The sequence below is a fragment of the Passer domesticus genome, chromosome 3 (assembly GCF_036417665.1).
Source record: "Passer domesticus isolate bPasDom1 chromosome 3, bPasDom1.hap1, whole genome shotgun sequence".
Taxonomy (NCBI): Eukaryota; Metazoa; Chordata; class Aves; order Passeriformes; family Passeridae; genus Passer; species Passer domesticus.
In genome coordinates, this window is record NC_087476.1 from 100603825 (window position 1) to 100622394 (window position 18570).

The 18570-nt window shown below is 39.4% G+C and overlaps 1 long non-coding RNA gene across 1 annotated transcript; it reads right to left on the reverse strand.

Moving 5' to 3' along the window:
• Positions 1-11560: 11560 nt before the first annotated feature.
• Positions 11561-18409, reverse strand: LOC135297295 (uncharacterized). The gene is made up of 2 exons (XR_010359335.1): positions 13588-18409; positions 11561-11783 (listed from the first exon to the last, which is right to left on the reverse strand). It is a non-coding gene; the product is annotated as an uncharacterized LOC135297295 (long non-coding RNA).
• Positions 18410-18570: the final 161 nt, after the last annotated feature.

An 18570-nucleotide genomic window follows, 5' to 3' on the forward strand; every position in this document is an offset into this window, starting at 1 on the left:
GGAAGAGAAACGAGGAAGTCATCCTGTGTTAAGTGCACAAGGAAAGGGCTCTTCCACACACGTACACACACACACTGCTCTATTGCATCCACTTGGAGAAAACTCGACTCGGTCGGCAAGGTTAGCTGAACTGAGCACTACACAACAGCTTGTTGGGACAGATTCAGGAAGAGAATCCTGAATGCAATGTGTACAGATGAGACAAAAGTTGCCAGAACCTTTCCCTTACTTTAAGGTCAAGTTAGTAGATTTTACTTCAGTCCAGTAAGTCAGAGTCACCTCAACAGCAGAAGAAAAGGTAAAAGAGTACATCAATGCAAAGGAGAGGTCAGTGTGTGATTAAGCTGTACCACTCTAAATCATTGCCTTTGTGTATTTCTTCATGAAAGAACAATCTTAGCCAGTCTGCTGAGGAACTCCTGACATGTACTGTTCTGCCAAAGTGACAACAAAATTAAATTACTTAATATTGCAAGATTACTGACTGAAACTTACAGATAATTCTGCATGCATTTGGATGGCATTTGCCTATCCAGCTCTCACGTTGGTTTGTTTTTTTGTTTGTTTTGCTTTGTTAGTTTTTTGCTTTTGTTTTGTTGGGGTTTTTGTTTGTTTGGGTTTTTTTTTGTATGTAAACAAATGTAAACAGAAAATACATCAATAACTCTGTATTATCTGAACCTCAGTCAGAGCCCTGTGTTTAGACCTTGATCTTGCACAGGGCTTTGTTGAGTCATATTTCTGGAAGAGTTTAATCAACCCCGATGTCTGATAATCCCTCCCACCACTGCAAACTTTATGGATTGATAGATTCTTTTAGGCCAGCTTTGTATCCCTAAGCCTTGCCTTAAATGAGCACATCTGCAGGTATTGACAGTGCCCCTGTGCTGGAAAACACCCTCCTTCAGAATCACCTGAGAGCTGCAGTTGTTACATGTAATCCCACTCCTAAACGATGTCATGTCTCCCTACTTCAGTAACATGCTCATACTGCTTTATACTCCTGTTACCATGGAGAAACAAAACAGCTAACAGCTTTGAGGCACATGGAGAGATTCCTTACCCTAAAGCATCCAAGCCTGTATATAAAGGCACAAGTAGATAAAGTAAAAATCATTTCCCCTCCCCCCCTTGAAATTTAGCACTATTAACTTGAGGCATTTTTTTAAAGTTACTACAGCTGTCTATTTATTAAACCACTTAGAAGGATATTATTTTTAAAGGAGATTAACTCATACCATTATAATAAGAGTTACGCTTACTATCTAACCACACACTTAATTACACTACCAAACAGGTGTAGCAAGACTTTTCTGACTACAGTTATGTTGCCTGTTATTACAGAAGTCAGAAATCCCAGTTGGTTTTCAAATGTCAGGTGACTCAATTGTAAATAATAAAGAAATAGTTGTAAATAATCATAAAGCTAAGGAAGCAAAACACACGCATAACTGAAATAGACATGTAACTTTACTGACTGCCTCTCAGTGTTAAAAAAAGCACTTTTTCTATATGTAAGTTAAATACATATTTATTACACATCCGTCCCTGGGAAAAATCTCTCTTAAGATACTCCCCTGTCCTCTCTGAGTCCTGTGTTTCAGGAGTTTGCCTTTCCCTTATTCATACTTTGAAGGAGAAAAATGGGTTAAGGATGTATGCTTTCCTTGTTGCTGTACCTTCTCTTAGTCGAGTTCACTGGGTGAATCCTTCAACTCTGCTTTTCATTGAACACGCAGATAGATAGATGCCAGCCATGTAAAAAATGAGTGTTTGGTAATGCAGCCTCCTGAAACAGGGTAACACTAAAGAAAAGCACTTTAAGCTTTAATGTGCAAAGCTGCTACTTGTATGATGATGGTCCTGTGAAAAACAAAACATAATTGCTGGTAACCAAAATACTCCTTTATTAAATTGCCTTTTTTGGTCTCAAAATATATTGAAACAATCTTCCTTTCTATTTAAATGAAAAGTGACGTGCCCCCATATATAAAAGATGCAATTCTGTGCACTTTTTAATCAATCGTACAGCATTTTTCTCCTACCTGTGTTACTTCCTAACCTAAACTGTTTTCTCTCCAAACCAGTCTTCCCTCTCAGAAGTAATTTCCAAGTCCTCTGGGGCTTGGACCTTCAACAGATCAGCTTCTGGTTTCCCTCATTTTTGTTTGTTCTCCCTTAGACTTCAATTAGTTGCTCTACTCCTCTATAATGTTCTTTCCATTATTCACCCTTAGTCCTTCCAAATCTCTCTCCTCTTTCTGTTTACCAAGAACATTGACAAAGAGGTAACAAAAAGAAGAGGAAGCTTTAAGGAGGGCATTGAACAATCACAAGAGTCCAATCCTACCTGGGCTTTGAACCTTTCCACACATCTTCAGTGTTGCAGGGGGACCCAGGCATTTGTGTTACCCTGTTCTGCTCTCTAGAGCCTTGTCTGTCCTGTTCTGGCTCCTCTTGTGCTTTACCCTGCATCTGACCATCACAGTATGTTCCTGGTCTCTTCTGCATGTCCTTAATCCATCTACTCTCAATTAATACTGCCTTCAGATTTCCACATTCAACAAACCATTACTTTAAAGAGAATATCATTATTGAAATACTCTGCTGCCTTTTATGATAGCAGGCAGTGTGTGGAGTCTTTTTCTTTCTCCATTTTCATCACTGCTCATGAAATACTCATTAATCATTACTAGACCTAATAGGAAATTTTCAGGCATTTTTAAAGTGCTGATTTGTCCCAAGTGAGGTTGCATGACTAATGAGCAGTTCTGATGATTTCTTAGTCCCTATTTATTTATCTCCATAGGTGGGTCTATCTTAGGATCTGTCTGCCAGCAGGCCAGGAGTTTGTTTTGGAGAAATAGTACCGTGCTCCTCATTCCCTGACATGCACTACTGCTCACCATCAGAGTCAGGATGCTGAACGAGATTGGCCTTGCCTTGTACTATCTGTAATCTCTCCATGATATTTTAATATCAAGGGAATTCAGTTCTTCTCAGAAATTAGGTGGTCATATGCCAAAGTAAGGCCTATTAATTCCACAGGAACCAGATTAGTTAGGTCTGACAGCATCCTCAGGACCTAAGGGGTAGTTTGTGTCTAATAACAAGTAGATCTGTCAGGGTTCAAGGGACTGAAATTCAGGTTTCTGGCACTGGTTTGGTTAGCTAGTTCTTCTCAGAAGCATCTTTGTCTTATTGCACTTTCTGCTGTAGAACACTTTGGGCCTGCAGATGAGCTGTCACTTCAGAATCAGTAAATAAGTCCTTTTTAAGAGATTAATGCTATTTTGCTTTCCCTGTATGCTGGATGATGTAGTTGAGTAATCCCACCAAGCAGAAGGAAGCACTAGAAAGCTATACCGGGACATCACATATCAGCCATGACCTGTGTTTGTCACCCTCACTGACCCCATACCAAAAAGAATCCCTCTTTTCCCATTTCCAAGGAGTAACTTGTTTTGCTTAACAAAAAAAGTCAAAACCCAAGGCCATGAGTTTCTGAGAAACAGTTTCTCAGTTCAGAGCATTCAATGACTCACAGTTTCTAAGCCTGGCCTTGGGAAAAAAGGTTGTATTCTCCAGCATTAAAACCAGGATTCATTTTGGCTTTATTCAGAGCCATACAGAAGTTTATTCACTACACGTCTCAAGTCCTATATGTAATCTAATTCATGAGAAGATACTTAACTCCACAAATCGGACATCTGCAATTCCTGGAGATTGTTTTGGTAACTTACCACATATACATATTCACTAGAGTGGAGCTGTGAACTCTGGACATTTAGACAGACTAAACCCCTCTGCACAGCAGTCAGTCTCTGGAAGAGGAGGTAGCATTGTAAATCAGCTTCCAAAAATACGGTTGTCTTCTCCTATAAGACAACAATGTGGAAGAACCATTTCAAGGGAGTATCAATTAATCTCTCTAAGGGACTATTACAACAACCACAAGTAGGTTTTAAGGTTGACTATCAGTTTCGGTGTACCTTTCTGCTCACATATAAATACACATATGGTCAAGATATGTAACTAAACCCAATCATGGAGACAGGACTATTCACAACTGGCAGCCACAGACCAGCTCCTGCCTAATGCAACTTTTCTGTTCAACCTGACATTGAAAATAAAGCCCCCACTGATGTCCAGATAATCCCCTTTTTGGGTTGGTTTTCTCTCCTGATACTTAACGCTCTTTGTAGTGCACACGGTACAAGGCTATCATAATTATACTCTTTAAGCTTCTTCAATACATCTATCTCCTTTCCCTCATAAAATGCTCTTGCCAAAAAATAAAAGTCACCACACACTTTTTGTGGCATCAGAGTGCTGCTAGCTCTTAGACCATCTCCTCTGTCCACTCAATTCACAAAAAGTGAAGAGATTGGGAAGGCCATGCTAAAAAACTCACATAAACTTCCTAGAATTTTTAAGAATATTTTATGGTAACTGAAGGTACTACCACAGCATGCCTTAAATATGTGATAGGCAAAGCTGACTAAGTGAACTATTTTAAAATATTCATTAATGCATGTTAGAATGCTTTCAAGATGGCCACTTCTGTGTGACACGCAGCTGGAGCCCAGATAGACCCCGAGTAGCTTTCCCTGTTTAGGCACTGCCTGGCAATCCTACAAGGCAGCTGTTACAAAATCCTGAGGTCTGCTAAGCAGACTCCAAAGCACCAGAAAGTACTTGGAGAGTACAAAACTGCCTTTCCTCAGTCTTGGTTGCAGATCTCTTGGCTGTTACCTTTGGAAGCAGTATCCCAAGTCCGGCTACTTTTCTTTTAGCCCCAAATGAAGTCAGCTCAAAAAATAAAAGGAAAACTTAACTTTAAGACTGAACACTATATCATTTTTAAAAGGGGGATAAAGAAATGAGATCAGAGGTTTGGTCAGTTGATTCATTTTAGGAAACTGCATTAGTAGAGTTAACTTCACTGTAGAATGCTCTCTGGAAAGAAACCCACTTTGTCATAGATTGCTCTTTAACCCACTCTGCTGGAGCAAGTCTGCTCAGCCTTTCATTTTTTTTTTCAGGCTGAGGGAAACCAGCATCATTTCATATGAAAGATTTAGCAACAGAAGCACTTCTGACAACACACTAAAGCAACTGCTAGCAAATGACTACAGTAATTTCCTAGGAAAGCATAAAAAAACTCACTGAGTCTCCTACAAACTCTCTGAGAACAATTATTTGACAATAAACAGGAGAAGAAAAGCAGTGTCATGTAACCTTGCTGGTTCCACATGTATAGGCTATTTCTGGGAAAGAATATTTCTGGGAGTGCACCCTGGCCAGAAGGCAGGCAGTCCTTTGTATATGAATGTATTCCAATGTATGTGAATGGGCATGTATTGTGAATCACAACCAGGTATCCCATCAGGTCACGCTGTTCTGAAGGAACAGTGCCAGTAAAATCAGGGAGGAGGAGAGTCAAAAATTTTCTAAGGGCTTTCTGCTGTAAAGTAGCTAATCCAAGAGTTAACAAGCTCCTAAACTATCCAATTTAGATTTTCTGATAGGAACATAGAGCTATTCTTTCAAATAACATCAGCCCAGTGTGTTTAGAGCAGCATCCTGAATTGTCAGTATTTGCAATCCAAGACTTTCTATCCTATAGCTTTCCCTGTGTCCCCAGACCCATGTGACTGCTGAGTTCATTACAGGGTCAGGGCCTCAATTAGATTCTGGATTTTATGACTTCTTTTTCATACAAAAGAAAATAGAACTGCCTGGCGGTTCCTCTATGAGACTAGGCATCTGCATTTGTTCCTCCTGCTTCACATACCAGCAAAATAAGAGATCCTCAACAACAAAAGTTAAGAAAGTAAGAATCAAGGTGAACACAGCATGCCTGGCTTAACAAATAACTGTTTTAACAATCCTATTATCATAGACAGGACAGTGTTTCTGAAATAAGAGCTGTGTGACAACAGTATGCTTGTCTATCATTTACAAACTTGAAAAATTTACGACCAAAAGTATAATTAAAAAGGAGTGAAAACAGACATGCACTTCAAGCACAAATCTCACACCTTCAAAACAGAGAAGAGGCAGATTGTCCACAATATCTAGAAAGACTTTTTTTATCACCAGTATGTTCCACATAGGAAAGTCTCAGATACTCTAGTAAAAAAACCAAAACAACAAAATAACCACAAAACACTTGAAAACAAGCAATTACATGAAGAAAAGCTCTTATAACTGATCAGCTTTAAAGAAAATTAATGCAGAGCATTCAGATGGCAAATCTTTAAAAGAATGCTTAAACCCAGCTTCTTTTCCTTTATCCTCTCTTTCTTCTCTGAAGCCGGTCTCATCACAAAAGCCAACATTTTTTTTTGAACTCCATAGTAACTAACTCTAGCCATCCCTGTCCAAGTTCTTAGGCTTAACAAGATGAGTTTCTACCTAATGTCATGGTTTTGCAAACAGCAATAAATCAGAAGAAAGTTTTAAGTCCATTGTTTATTTGAAGCACACTTATTATGAGGAAATATTTCTGGTAATATTTCCTTTTGTTCCTTTGTACTTCTCACTTGCTGATTTATAGCTTTCCCTATATTCTTCATCCATTTGTATGTATCTCAAATGCTTTCCTATGCTTGAAATACTTTATCAGAATGATGCAGAACTTTGCTGGAACATTGAGAAATCTGGCTTTAACCTGACCTGCGCTGGCAGCGGATCGCAGCTTGCAGCAGCCCACATGAAATGAGCTGAAAATCTCCGTCTGCTTCCAAGTGAACGAGGGCTGCTTTGGAGAACTCTACCCCAGATAACCCCCAAACTGACAGCCTGGGAAGGAAGTGAATGAGCATGGGTGCTGAGTCACTTTTCACTTTCTTTCCCGTGAACAGGTAACAAATCCACAGAAACCCATTTGGATACTCAGCAGAAAAACTTGTGAAAATACCCCTCCTTCTCTCATGCCTTCCTCCTCCTCTCCTCAACACACAAACTGCTACTGGTGTGATGGAGGACCACACTGGAAGCTTGCACTTTTGGGCCCAGGGACAGAGCACTTCCCTTTGCAAGACAGCTAAATGAAGCCCTGCAGGAGCCGAGAGCTGGTATGCACTCATCACCCACAGTCAGCAGTGCTTGGGGCCCCATCTGCTCGGGAATAAGCACCTGGAGACCAAAGGTACCTCTGAGCCAAGGCTGGAAGAAGTCTGCAGCCTGACAGAAGAACGGGAAGCATTTGGTTGGGATGGGTACTATGGCTTTACTGGGAGTCTGTGGCTTTCAGTCAGAGGGCGGGAGGGAAGAGAGTGAAGTGCAGGAGCTGCAGCAGCCCACCCTGCGTGGGCTGCAGGAGAAGGGCTGGTGGAGCAGCAAGGAGCCGGCCTGCACACACGCACAAGGCTGGGCTCTCAGCTGCCTCATGCTGGGATGCTAAAGTTTTTTTTTTCTTGGGCAGCATCCAGAACAAGTTTGAATAAAACAAAGTTTAAAAAAATATTTAATAAATACCAGTGGTAAACACTGTGCTCTTCTAGAAGGTGTTCTGGATTTTAAGCATTTTTGTTGAAAATTGAAATTTACTTTCCTTCTTTGGTCAAGTTTATTAAACTAACTTATTACTTTTTCCTTCTGAAATTACTTCAGAGATTCTGTTAATTCTAGAGCATATGTAAACTGAGAAAACTCCTTAGAAGCAAGACAAGAAAATTTATGAAACAGTGTTCTAATTAGCAATAAGATTGCTTATTGCAGGGTACGAGGATCTATTAAAACCCTAAGAGCGTCTTTTTCAAAATTAAAAGATTTAAAGCGGGGTAACAGTATGTTGGTTTTCCCCTTTCTGCCCTTTAGGTCTGTTTGGAACCACATTTGTAAGGATAAAGAAGTATTTTCTTTCAGTACTTTTAACAGTCTGATGTTTTATCTGAATTGGAAATTGCATTCTATTCCTGTCTTCTTTCTTTTCCCCCAGTCTGTACTGTGGCTGCATCTGCTGAAACTGGGGGTGTAAGAGAGGGAGAAGTGTGATTTACACTGGTGGAGCTTACTGCTGAACTCACTGGTGTTGTGTGAGGTAAAGCTAAGCATATGTATTTGCCTTCTGATTGGGATGGAATATGAGTATATGCCTCAAGACTGGGATTTTTCCATTAACTATCTATATGGAGTTTTACTTTCATTTTTTCATTTTTCCCTGATGCTTCTGTTTCAAGTATTTGATTGTGGTTTTTTTCTCTTCTGTTCTTCATTTTTGTTCTATTTTTAAATCTTCTCATTTAGGTTTCATTCTGATTCTTCCAACAGTAATACCTCACATATCTTTTTCTTCCCAGTGCATATTTCCATCAGTTTTTCTCAGCAGATAGCACGTATCCTCTCTTCAGCTTCCAGAAATTAGCACTTTTATTCTTGATTTCCAAGTGACAATATAAGTGATTAATTCAGTGCAATTATTTGTGATCACAAAGTTGACTAAAAAAAGGGCTCTTACAAGCTAGATTTGTCTGTGAAACTTTATGCTTAATATAAACCCAGCTCTTATCTGCTGCAATCCACCAGGCTATTGAAAGATGTGGGGACAATGGAGAAAAGGATTTGATAATGGTTCTCTTAAAAACAAAAGATATCCTTCCAACCACTGAATTGCTGCTAATGGCACTGGCCCCTTCAAAACCAGCCACACCTTATGCAGATAAGATGCCAGGCCAGGAGCTTTATGTGATCTGTGAATTTCTGGAGGTCCCCCCACCTCCAACTCCTTTCTAACTCTGATATTACTGAAGATTGTCCCTACTGAGAAAAATACATGGGTATTTATTTCTTTCGAAGTCTCAAATCAGACATTCTCCTCTGTTTCTCATTTCCCAAACCTATAGGGAAGCCAGTAGCTCTAGGCTGATAACTTTATGCATTTATATTTTATGTCAATGAATATAGGTTGGAAAGTGATAAAAACAGAGCTCTGAAAATCAGCTTCTTGCTTCTACTACCGAATGCAAGTAATTCACAAAGACAAAAAACCTCTTTTAGTCCTTTCTGGGACTGTGCCGTATTTACTGAGGAGCTCTTCAGTCACTCTGGGAATGGGACTTCTGAAAATATACTAAAAAATTGGCTGCTAGAGTTGTTTAGGAGAACAAGAGGTTCTCAGACTTCTGAAATTTTAGATTAGAAGGATCATGTGCATCTCCATGGCTACCAGATCAGTTCATGAGCATCCTGGCAGATTTCTGGTAGCCATTTTGGAAAGTCTCATAGATAAACTGCTTAATGAAAATACTACTGTGGCCATGCAGGCATGCTGGGGAGGCCAAGAGAGGCTGGACCAAATGACCCCATCTGTGGTCCCTTCCAACCTTAACCACTCTGAAGGCTGCAAATATTTGACTATGAGTTAGAAGGGAGAACATGTTACTGCACCACCTTGTTATTTGATCCTGTTAGACTTGCTGGTGTCAGGGCTGGAGATCAACAGTGTGGTCGGTTTGGTGTCCTGGGATCTGATGATCCCAGGTCTGCTCAACTTCTAGCATGCAGGTATTTTGCTATGGGAGGAGAAAAAGTGGTGGTGCCACTGAAAGGAAGGCTTCAATATTGTGTCTGCTTCCAGAAGCATCTTTGGATGTTTAAAGAGGCACACAGGACACAAAAAGAGAACCTCTTCAGAAGGCTCAGCACTTGGGTATGTCATCTGTACCTTCAACGCATCTTGGGTGCTCCAAGATGCACATGAAAGACAAACTACTTGCAAAGAGGACGGGGAGAGAGAAACAAATACTATCTTGAAGATATCCTAAAATACACAACACTGATACTCGGCCTACAAGCAACAGATACACGATACAACACTTTTCAGGTGGGGCATACTGAGCTCTTGGAGGTTGGTTCTTAATCTGGTGAACAACTGCACGTGAACATTCACTTACATGTCTTGGTCTTTGAAAAATTTGGGTTAAAATGCTCATCAGGCTCCCTGCTGAGGTCTAGTAACAGAGTAACATACTTATTAATTTCAGTGGCAGACTGTCTCTAGTTTAGCTACAGTGGTTTAAGACTTTACTGTCCCAGCAGCTCCACTGTTTGATAAGTGACAAAATAGGATGTGTGACCACTCTCTGGGCCTCAGCTATAAATTTAAATTATTAAATATGCTGTGCTGTGTTGAACAGCCAAGGTGAGAGGAAAGGAGGTGGAAGGAGACATACCAGGACATCCACACCCACTGTTACTGGGTTCTTGCATTACAGAGTGAGAGATGTGAGCTGGTAGTGGAAGGTAAGGTCACTAAGAGACATTATTGCCTCAAACCCCTGCAGCAAGATTTGGTCTTCAGGCTTCCAGAATGTGTGATTTAGTTAAAAACTGGACTCTGTCTGGCTGAGTTAATCTGAACTGACAATAACTCCAGCTTTCAAGGTGTTACTGATATATACAGCAATGCCAATAAACACTGTTGTATCATGCAAGCATATATAAACCAGATAAAAACTGTGCTCTGTTTTAATATATATTTCAATAAGCAATTAGAAAAACAATCATTATCTTGCACTGTAAGTGGTACCGCTTTTAGGTTCATTTCCATAGCCATGCTGTTCCTGAGGGTAAATCATGGTGCTAATGAAATGGAACTGGGAAAAGTTTACCTATCTAGGGTTTACAGATCCAGAGTTTCAGATGGATTATTAAACTTCTATTTCCACTTTGGAAAGTTCAATTAACAGGTAAAACCTATGTATATATTAAGTAGTCCATTTTTACTATCCTGTGTAGTCTTAGACATGACTTCATTAAGTGAGCAGGTCATTGATCACAGCCTTCCTATGCTTTAAATCTTTATATGTTGGAATAATCTTACTCACTGACCTGTGTGTGATCAGTGTGTCTGAAAAACAACTGTCTCATCGGCAACCATGGCTTGAGCAGCTGTTGCTCCCTACACTACACTGTGGGTGTCTTTATGTAGCTATTTGGCAAATGCGAACTCGCCTCACAGAGTAATAACACCTTAGTACTTTGTGGCCAATTTGTATCTCCTGGGTTATTTTTCAGGTTGCCATTTCACTGGTGTGGTTCATTGCACAGTTACATAAATTCTTAAGTGATATGGCTCTGGATGTCCAAACCAAAGACAATTTAAATGGCTTTATCAGGACTCTTAGGTGCCTCTTCCTGTTAAGTTACCTTTATTTGCAGCTATCTGCGGTGTCTATTAGAACCAGTTTAGCAGGTTGCACTTTTCTCTGCTCCTTAGGGCTCTGCATGTGATAACTGCTTGTCTTTTAGTCCCCCAAGGCTAATGTCCTTACCATGTTTTCCTTTGCAAACACTCCCTTCTACCTTGTTGCTCTCACCTAGCCATTTCACTCCAACAATCCAAATGAGGCAACTGCAGCATAATAAAGCTGCAGTTATTTTGAAAATTATGAGCAGTGCACTCTGTTGAAGTGATGCAGTTTCTTTTCACAGCTGAAAAAGGGATTATATGTCCCAACAACACCACAGTGGTGTTGTTTTGGGGTTTTTTATCCTCTCAGCTCTGTCAGCTAGTCTAATAAATGATGATGTTTCTTTTTCCAAGACCTGCTTTTGCTTCCTTGGTGCACCTTTATGTGAATGGAGCATGACTGGAAGATAGTTCAGCAGCCATCTGAGTTGGGAAAAGGCAAGGCCAGTGATGGAACACAGGACTCTTCCTGGAGGATTGCACCGAAAGTGTCAGGCTGCTCCTCGGTGGCAGGTCTGTGTTTCCTCAGCCCCTGTCAGCTGTTCTTACACTCTCCTTTCTGCCACACAGTCCAGCTCACAACCTGGTAACCACAACCACAAAAAAAAAAAAAAAAAAAAAAAAAAAAAAAAAAAAAAAGTATTTTCTAGCTGAATCAGTTTTCTCCTCAGATCCTTTTATGGCTGTTCCTTGGGTCATGGCAGAGAAGGTGATACAAAAGGAGATGATGCCTTTGCTTGTCCTGGCACAGTGACACAAAAGACTCATCAATCCAAAGTACTTGTTATTGCTCTTAGTTTGAGTTACTGTGTCTAAATGGTGCAGTAGACAAACACTTCCTATTTCTAGATTTATGCCATATCTAAATAGTTGCACTGGCAAAATTTACAAGTGGAGGAGTGGTTTTGATAGCTTATTTTCTCAGCTCCCTAGAATGAAGAATACAGCAAAATGTCAACTCTTTCTGGTAAAATTGGCTGAACTTCAGCATTTGACAGTCTAACAGGCTATTGTGGTATGAATATTTTACATTTCTAGCCAACATGCAAAGTCTCTGAGCACAGATTAGATTTTCATTAATACAGCTATATATCTTGCCACAGTGCATCAAAGTTCCCTATCCCTCATGGGGGGAATCAAATAGTGGTTCAATTTCTTTCTTATTCTGAAGGTATAGAAAATATTTTCTTGGCTGTGTCTTAGTTCTGTTTCTTTTTTTCCCTCTTAAATAGCAAAGTATATTTTTATTTCAAAGCAACTTTCATTTTACAATAGTAAGTCTGTATAGGAAGTCTGGAAGACATACCCTGTGCAGTATCTCTAGTTAGATCAGAGTTCACTTTATTTAAACATGGAAATACATTTGATATCTGCAAAGTTAAAGCTTATATTTAAGTAATAAATGAAATTCATGAACCTGGAAAAACAAGCTAGCCATGCAATTATTCTTTTGAATAAAAAACCACTGAGATGGATGAGAATTAAGGTGGTGCTGATGCTATTACACTATGCTTAATCCTGTGTCATTTGTGTTAGTGGAGATGAATAGATTGTGAATTAAGATCAGTTCCCCACACCTTAACTTTATTCCCACTGAAATTCTGAAGTTAACCTGAGCAGGTAGTGGGGTCAGACTTGTAAAGTAAAATCCTGAGCATGGTAATGGGACTTGTTATGGATGATTTTCTTTCTTACTATCCTACTGTAGATTCAAAAGAATAGTGTTACATCAGTTATCCAAACATTATCTTCACAAGCAGATGGTCTAATTTTTTTTTTCTTTAATAAATGAAGATTTGCATTCTGAAGAAAGTAGAATAATCAGAAGTGCTTAGATTTTCTATACCCAGGTCCATTTTGGTTTTGATTATTACTAACTTATTGAATACAGCACCATTTTCATGCCCAAATAATCTTGACAGGTGATAGAAAAGGAAGTAGTTGTGCTACTCATGAGCTAGGAAGATTTTTCTAAGTATTAAAAAGTACTATTTCATGCCTCAACTGATTAAGGGCCATATATGATCATTCAGATGAATAACCTTTAGTTCCTTCTCTCATTCCAAGGTTAACTACTTCTGCGTCGTGGTTGACATCTTTGTAAAATGCACTTTGGGCTTATTTATCTCTGCTATGGCCTTTATACTCTTAAATTACATGTTATGATATAGCAAACAACAAAGTAAGAGCTTTTTTTTAAAGGTTAGCACCACAATATTGGTAACATGAATATAATTCCATTATTCAACAGTCCCATTCAATTACAATATTGTCCAAATGTCAGTCTGAAACCTTGAATTTGTGTTTTCCTCACAAATCACTATTTTTAACTAGCTTCTAGATAACCACATTATCGGGGGGGTCTCCCTTAAATATTAAATAATTACCAAGTAATCTTTTGCGTTTTCTAAGTTCAGCAAAATGAACCTTCTGGGACATGTCAAAACCTGTCTCTTTGAGTATCCTTTCTTCTAATGAGGCCTAAAGCAGGTGCTTAGTAGAGAACCACATAAATGACTACCTTAAATACTCTGTCTCTCAACCTCCTACAAATGGTTTGTGATTCAAAGACCTCCTGAGCTAGGGATGTCATAAAGTAATTCCATGTCTTCAGTACCATTCACAGGTTTTTCTTCTTTTCTTTGTAAGTGTGAAAAGTCAATGATTTGACAGTATGTTATTGGGATTTTTTTTGGCATGGTATTAAAACATGGAAAGAACTTTCTCAGAAGAACAGAGAAGTGAAGAATGGAGTTTTAACAGTATTGATGTTCCCAACGTCATTGCTTTTGCTTCTTGCAAGAGCAATTCCACTGGCATTGTCTCAGTACTCCAGAAGTCCCTCATTTCCAAATTTCAGGCTGCTGGCTGGCACATTCTAGGTTCCAGAGGAAGGTCTTGGAGATGGAATGTGTTCATCTGAGGAAGCAGGCTCTCTTTGCCCTTTTCCAAGGGGCTCTTGAGCTTGGCTTGGCTTTCAGTGGCGAGCCCCTGCTGCCTGTGGAGCACGGGGAGAAGTACTCATGGCAACCCATGTTGCTAGGCAGATGGATGATTGTGTTTTGTTCCTGCTACCGTGTTCTGGGGGATCCTGGCTTCACTTCCAGATATAATTAATGGTAATAAAGTCTGAAGGTTAAAATATATGGATCTCTAGGGCCATTTCTGTGCCTGGGTGGGATGGGGAACAGTATCCTGGCACTTACACATAAAAGAAAGAGCTTTTTTCTGCTGTAGCTCTTTAGGCATAGTCCCAGAGGCCGAGCACTGCCAGCAGCTCCTTGACATTGAAGAATATTACTGCAGTAAAGAAATGCTTCGTTTTTCCTAGCAACTAATTTTTAATGTATGTTCAGTCACTTTTCCTCAAATGCAGCTTTGTTGAAGCTGAACAGGAAGAGCTAAAGATCTATAGGACAGTAGCTGTACATGAGCAGTAAGAGATATTTGCCAGGACAGTTCCAAAGCCATCCCATGGACTGAAAGGGGTTTGAGATGCTGCTATTATCAGCAGCCTTCAAACTTGATATTCCCCCTTTCTGTCTTCAGTGTTTTACTTATGGACTCAGACAGCCACTGAGCTTTTTCCCTCCAAAAGAACATCTCACCCTTCCTGCTTTCCCCTCTATTTCTTCCTCTTCTAATTGCAGGGTCCAATTTACTGGATGTGCTGATTGAGATGCTTGTCAGATCCTTTTCTGGTTTTCTTAATAGGGCAGAACACTATTCACTTTTTGATGGATTGTATTTTTACTACCTCTGTGACTCATATTTGCTCTCAGTGAATGGCAGAGCCAGCACAAGGTAGAAGGAAGATATGCAGCCAGCAGGAGGGAAGGAAGGACAAGGCTTGGATCTTCCCCTTTCAGCACTGGTGAACTCCATATGTGTCAAGGAATCATATGCTGACATTTTATTTAAGAGGTCAGATTTTGGGCTTCTAGGTTTATTATTTATATAAAAAGTAAAGCAAATTATGCCATTTTATGCACTTTTATGTATAATTTATGTACTTTTTGCTGTTCTGTAGGTGAGAACAGGAAGAATTTTTTTTTGAAAGAAAGAAAAATTATGTCAGATAAGGTTAATACAAATATACCAGTAGCCTGGAAGAGGTCAGTGGTAGAGGAAATAACGGAGGGCATGCCTGTATGTTTTTTTCTGCCCACTCTGTTAGGCTTCTCTTCATCTACTCCAAGCATAGGATCAAAGCCTGCAGTTACAAAGAGAACAAGCCAGAGGAGAAGCTGTCTTCCCCTCCTACACATGAAGGAACGAGGTAGCTGCTCTCAAGTGTAATTTACCTAAATTCTGTAGGGAAAGATACATTATAGGCAAGGAGCGACAGAGTCTTTTTCTCATTTTTATCTGGTTACTGTGTAACATTTGGTGAACAGCTAATGTTTAGATAATACCCTGTTTTGAAGAATCTGTTTCTGAGTCACTAAAATCAGCTGCTGATCCCAGAGGAAGAGTGGAATGAAGGTACACTTGGGTCATTCATGTCACATTGGTGGAAAAGGGTACAGTGACATAGAAACGCCTGCTGAACAGCACAGCTGTACCCCTTTCATTGCAGAGGAGCTACAGGTAAGAGTCCTGACACAAAATCACAGTTATCCACCTACTTTCTCTGTGAAGGACAAATGAATAGGCTTCTTTGTGCCTTCAGTTTTATCGTCCCCAAGGACCCACAGAGGGAGTTCTACAGTGAAGGTCTTTGGCAAATGTTTTTGGAGTAAAGATGTGTTGAGATGCTTGCAGCCCTGAAGCCATGGGGTGACACAGCTTTGTAGCTTTTTGTTATTATATAGTTCCTTGAACTTCTCTCTTTTACATCACTTCTCCCAGTTTAGACCTGTTTTTTATTGCTGAATAACATTTCTGAATATATGCATGGAAAATATGCAAAATGTGTGATAGGACCCTGATAGCTGAGAGGAATGTATGTGATGAAATTAGGAGTGGAGGTAAGGGAACCTTATGTCTATGAGACTTCAGTGGATTCACGCTTTATATCAATGATGCTGGATTCTTTTATAATTTTCCTGAGATATCTTCTGACATTTTTAAGATGAAAAATCACAATTTTAAAAGGGTATGTTCTCTTCAGAGGAGCTCTGTAAAGATCTTGCATGCAGCAGCTGATATTTCAAGCTGTTGAATTAGTAGTTCTGGGTTTCCTTTTGTACTTGTCTGTGCCAAAATGTGATTAGTTGTTTCAGCCCACTCATATCCTTGGTTTGAGGTATCTGTGCATTAAGTTAAAAGGGAAACAGCTATATGGTTCAGGTCCATATATCAGGTATTTGATCTGCCTTATAACTGTTAGCATTTTTTTCCCTACACAGATTTTTCAAGATACATTGCCAGGAAATTTTAAAGCAGTGAGTTCTCATTTTGAAGTACTTTCTCATTCAGTATTTTGTTCTGCTCCTGGAGACAGGAAAGACATCGAAGGCTGATGTGTTAGGAAATGGTAGAATAAGGACGCTTGGCTGCAAACTACTGGAAGCAAAAGGAAACTCCAAGCTAGAGCGGACAATGCAAATGAAGCACTTTGATTTACAGTAATTGTCCTGAGTGGAAGCGCAACAGCACAGGCAGGACAGTGCAAAATGCTGTGTGCTGAAATTTGTATGAGCTCTGAGTCAGTGAAGATTCTGTAGCTAGGCTAAAGTTATCAAACTTAACAATTTCGATATGAACATCCAGGATTTGAGCAAGGCCTTCATACACTCACAACAACACTTTCCCCAAGGAGCTATTTTAGCAGCTCACGAGGGCCAGAGGCAGTAGATGCTGTGGTGTAAATGACATGTCATAGCTGTGGTACACTTCACGATGTCCCCTTTCTTCATCAGCATTTACACACTGCTTTTCTTACCACCCCTCTTGGAGGAAACAAAGATTAGTGCCCGTCAGTGAGGAAGGGGTTTTGAGGAAAGCCAAGTGCAAGCCCTGGAGAAATTTCTGGGAAGATGTTAGAGGTGGATGCCCAAGTGGAGTTACTGTCGTACCATGCCACAGTTGCAGTGACTCACATCCATTCAAAATCTACTATGAACACGCACTAATCTCAATAAATAAGCACAATATGCAATACTTGTATTTATTTTAAAACTGAGAGTTGTTTATATTTTGGGCATGGATTTGTCATGAAAACCCAAATGACTAGAACAGGATTTTATTAAGGTTTTTGAGGGATATCTAGTAAATACTTTGAATTAGTGTAGCATTTGTAGAAGAGCTGTAAGTGTCCTGTGATGAATGACCTGGAAAATAATGGCACAGTATTCAAGAACATGAAATTCTACATTTGTTTAGGGGAGGGAAGAGATAAGAGAGGTCCATCCTTGCTAAAACAATGTATTTTGCACTTTTCTCCAGCTTCAAACCTGTGCCTGACCCACCACCATAGACCTACAATCAGGAAAGACAAGTTATCTCTGTGGAGGTGTTAAGGGAATAAGAAATAGGACCCCTGTAAGGCTGAAAGATAAAGGGTTTTTCCTTCTGCTGCTGCATCCTCTAAATTCATCGACCATGCTATTCTCACCAAAATTTCTGTTAGGAATTTGAGAGAAAACAAATCTGTACTCCTGCAGTCAGACATGTAGTTTGAAATATTTAGTTACTTTAATAAACTGTTCCAAGTCAGTAGATAACCTTTCAGAGGGATCAGCTTTGTTAGAGAGCATAATCAGCTGTTTTCCCAACAGAACAAAAATGTATTCTCTTGGGTATCTATTATACCCTCTTTACTCTGAGCCATGTTCAATAAAAAATGCAAAAATAAGTGGCTAAAAGGCAAATAGCAAATGTTAAAATGTTATAAAAAAGTATTTTTAAATTTTTTTATTTTTTTAAATCAAAGAAGCCTTGTTTGTGCTCCATGTGTTATTTTTTAAATTTTAGATTTCCATGAATACTGAGAAGAACATCATTAACTGTTTGTTCAAGCGGTGGAATTGAGTGTGTGAGGAGGAGTCATCCACGCGGGCTTTGCAAAACTGAACATCTGATAAACAAGCACCTCCTGTAGTAGGACAAGGTTTTATCTCTAGCAATTTAATTAATATTTATTTTCTAGGAATATATGGTTGCATCTTGCCAGTATATTGTTATTTGTATTTTTTTTATACTTTTCACAGTTGTTTTAGAGTCAGAAGAACCAGGCATTGCAAGCCTGTCTGCTAAAACTCACAGCTAAATTTAAACCACACAGTTTTATTTAATATCACTAAGACAGAATATTTTAGCTGTTTTGGCGTGATGGCATTTAGAATAAAATGTTCTTTCACTTTCTAAAGCTCAGACAGATGGAAATCTCCACAACTACTGGGGAAAGCTGTATCTTAAAGAAAATT